Source organism: Leptinotarsa decemlineata, unplaced genomic scaffold (assembly GCF_025532065.1).
Source record: "Leptinotarsa decemlineata unplaced genomic scaffold, Ldec_3_MD MMD2_tig00003335_RagTag_RagTag, whole genome shotgun sequence".
NCBI classification, from domain to species: Eukaryota; Metazoa; Arthropoda; class Insecta; order Coleoptera; family Chrysomelidae; genus Leptinotarsa; species Leptinotarsa decemlineata.
The window spans coordinates 3631795-3635674 of record NW_027412587.1 but is presented as its reverse complement, the minus strand read 5'-3'; the positions used below and the strand labels follow the sequence as shown (position 1 = coordinate 3635674).

Here is a 3880-nt window from a genome sequence, read left to right as displayed (position 1 = left end):
AATGTCGAAGTAAAACACCTCCTCGTCCCTTTTGTATGGCCGTTGCTTCCCTCTCGGGTGCATTTGGCCAATTTTCTCGTGTAAACATTTAACAAGAGTTTTCGTGCGGTAGCGAAGCACTCTTGCAAAAAGCGATGCTGCTCCCCCTAATCTTTTCAATCATTTTTTGTTTCTTTGAAAACTTCTGAATTTTTTAAGTAATCTCTTTTTCGAAAGGCCTACATTGCCCCTTTTACGTGATTATCCGATCCGCCCGGCCAGGATACCGGCTTGAATAAAGGGGGCCATCACTTCACAGAATTTTTGTCAGCGGTTACCTGAAATATATATTATTGTTAGATATTGAAACAGGAAGGTTGTGAAAATTGCTAAATTATTTTCGATGAGGAAACTGGAAACCATACACTGTGATTGTTTTTATAATACTCAAACTGAATATTGAAGTTGGCCGTTTCCTTTGAGTTCTGATGATTCGTTGAAAATCAAAGAATTCATGAAAATCAAAAAAAGTCTCTAGTATTCAAGAATTTCATGAACCAATGACATCTTGAGTGTTTCTTACAGTTCTTCTATATTTCAACATTTATTTGATTCATGTAAGATTCAACCATTTTCAGGAAATCATATTCCGAATATTACCATTTTTCCATGAATATGATAGCAACGGTTATGTATAATCAAGGTTCTGGTTTGAGCTATTGCATATCACATGCTAATAGTCAATCATTATTAGAATGAGATAGTATGAAAATGTATTCACATTTCCTCGCGGCAAATTAAAAGAAACGTATTGTACTAGTTGAAACACGTGGCAAATTTCGTGCATCAAAATCATGTCTACTAATCAGATGTTATTTCAAACATAAAATGTTCAAATTAGGTTGAAAAGGGATGATTTTTGAATGATATAAGTTCACTTTGAAAATAACAGCTTTTTGGCCTTTTTCTATTTATCCATCACTGAGTTAAAAAATATGAGAAACTCATTAAAGGAGGTAAAAGGAAAATAACTACAGTAAGATGGACATGGAATTACACAAATTGTTTCGAAGGTTTTTTTTCATGAAAGAAACTGCTTTGGATGAACTAAACATCTTTGTAACGAGTTCACGGTAGTTATTTTTCTACTTCTTGTAAATTTATCCGCTTTTTTGTTCACAAAATGTTAATAATATTATTGATTTATTCCAGCATAGATATATTTATATACACATATCAACAATTAAACCGGGTTATTAGCAGTTAGAACCCAGAAACATCATTTAGTTTTGGTTCCATGATTGGCAATTGACATGAGGGCGACGATGACAGTGATGGCCATAGTGAACTAATTTATATTTGTCAGTTCTTAGTTCATACCACGTGACGCGAGTTGGTCATCGTTGTGGATTGCCCTGTCATTTTATCCCATTTGGAATATTTTCATCCTGAATTTATACTATGTGAGTAATTCAATTTATTTTACAATGACATTTTTTGAAAATTGTTCTGGAAATATGTTTCATTGTGGAAATCCTCAAAAACAAACATGTCAGATATTTCTGCGCCGCCATTTTATCTATATTTATTTTGATTTTCTCTCCTCATTCCAAAGCAAAGTAAAATTTGACTTTAACTTGTTACGTTTTATAAAATGTTACTTATGTAGAAAACTGCGGTTGATTCAAGTTTATTCTAACTCAGGGGTTCTTTGTCTGATATATGATAGTCTTGAAGTTTTTAAATTTGATTTTTTCCTTTCTCTGTTGAAGTGATGAGCTTCAAAAATGTTGAAAGCTGAAGTAGCGGTTTATAACTTTTTATTTGGTTTAATTGTTATGATTTAATGGGTTTTGAAAGTAATGTAATAAACCACTCGTCATCCAGCGTTGCCATATACGTAAGTTAAGTGTAGGTAGGATATATTATCTGAGAAAAATTTGTAAATACACATTTTTTCTGTAGGACAAAGATTTAATCAGGAACTGAATGATGATGCGATGAATGACATCAAAATTCAAAAGTGATCTCGTGTCATGAAGAATGTTTGGGGACAGAATTTGTATCAAAAATAGTATTGACAGCTTGTCGCACAATTTTCACTATTGTGATGTTTACCTACACCTTCATTTCAATGGATAATTATCTTTCAGTGATGGTTTAGTGGTTCCAACAAAGTGGCAAAGTATCCAAAACACCTCATTTTTCTATTCCATTAAGTTTTAGTAAGGGGATAAATTAAATGATTTTGTGCGGTGTTGCCACATCATGTGAATACATAATCTTTTATGGTAAAAGTGTCTATTATATATAGTAAATACACACCTGAAGAAACTATTGTAAAGCGAAATACGTGTTGCGTTTTTGTAAAACTGTTTTAGTGAAAATCTCACAATGGAGTTTCTTGAATATTATATTCACTGTAGAAAAAAGAAGACCTTATGTTTTGGTTCTTCTGGTTCCATAGGTTCCATCCACTCTAGTAATAGATAGTTTTTTCTATTTGCAAATTAAAGGCTGCAACGCTCATTGGTGGCATGCAACGCTCATTGGTGGCAATGTTGCTGGCTGAAGCCATCTTAGTCATCACCTGTTGATGATAACTTGGTTAACGAAACGCGCCGTCGAGAGTCTATACTTTTGTTCTGAAATGTTTATATCAGATTCATTTAATGCCAGAGATTCCAGTTGTATCTATCAAGATGGCGTAAAACTGATTGGTTGCTACTATCATATTTTTTTTAATACAAGATATCAAACTTTGGTTTAGTCCAGTGAAGCACCTTGTTTTCTCTTATAATTTTGCCAAACATCAGTCACGTTCATGAAAATTTGGGTTCAGGTTCTATTTTCCCTCTACTTCAAAGAAGACCATGTGCCTGAGGTTGCTTTCACCCTGAGGGAGGATGACTTTTTTCGTTTTATTGAAAATAAGTTCTGGAATGAATAGATTGACTAATTCTAAGTGCCTTTTGTTCTTTAAAGTTTTTTTCAAGTCAATGCTTTTTCAACCAATAAACCCATGTTTTTAGACGGTGGCAATTTTTTGTAAAATCACAAAATTGCTTTTTTCACTTCAAGCTCAGTTTTTCTCAAAACTAAACACTTTAAACCGGCATATTAAAAAAACAAAGTGAATTGTGAAGTGGTAACGATTATTTTCAATTGGAGTTGTAATCAGGGGCAGTTTTCACATTTTTCAACATTTAACACTAACGATGTTTTTGACAAAATGGTTGAGTCATCGGAGATGAACCCAAGATGGCCTTCATCAATCGGCAGCATTCAAAACCGAATAAAAAACGATGTTTTATTGACATTTGACCATGTTTAAGGCTTTTTTATCAACCTCTAAAATCTCCAAATGAGTTGATGACTATTTTATGAAACAAAATAGGAAAAAAAAGTACCTCGTGGCTAATATCAGTCTCAGTTAGCATTATAGCCTCAGTTTGTTTACTTATCATTCTAAGAATGTTATGTTAATTTTGCCCGTTTCGCAAGGATTTGTTTTAATGGAGGTCAATGAAGTGAGTACCTATCTTTACATCACATTTCGCTTTGTTCAAGATATGGCAATGAATATTTCTTTGGGTATCTTGTAATTTCGGTGAACGTGACTTGATTTCCTTTGGTTGGGTTCCATTGGATTTCTGCAGATCTAACATGTCTCGACCTATATTATATTTATTTGAAATTGATAAATAACTTTGAAAATTCTTTATGGCTAAAATGGATACCATTTGGATAGCTAATATTATCAATAAAAAATAAACAGTGAATCAAATTGTTTCCTGTACACCACTGCATATTGTATCCTTCTATTCTCAGACCAAATCGATATTTTGACCCCTTTTACGCGTTTGTTGCGCCTACCGACCATGTGTAGGTGAGTAGAGGG

At 33.3% G+C, this 3880-nt stretch overlaps 1 protein-coding gene across 1 annotated transcript in view; it reads left to right on the top strand.

Moving 5' to 3' along the window:
* Positions 1-1285: 1285 nt before the first annotated feature.
* The window catches only part of drn (zinc finger AN1-type doctor no), a 62295-nt gene continuing 59700 nt past the window's right edge, over positions 1286-3880 (top strand). Inside the window, exon 1 of the mRNA XM_023155780.2 lies at positions 1286-1442. The gene's annotated coding sequence lies outside the window, so the exon portion shown is untranslated. The remainder of the gene's footprint in view (positions 1443-3880) is intronic.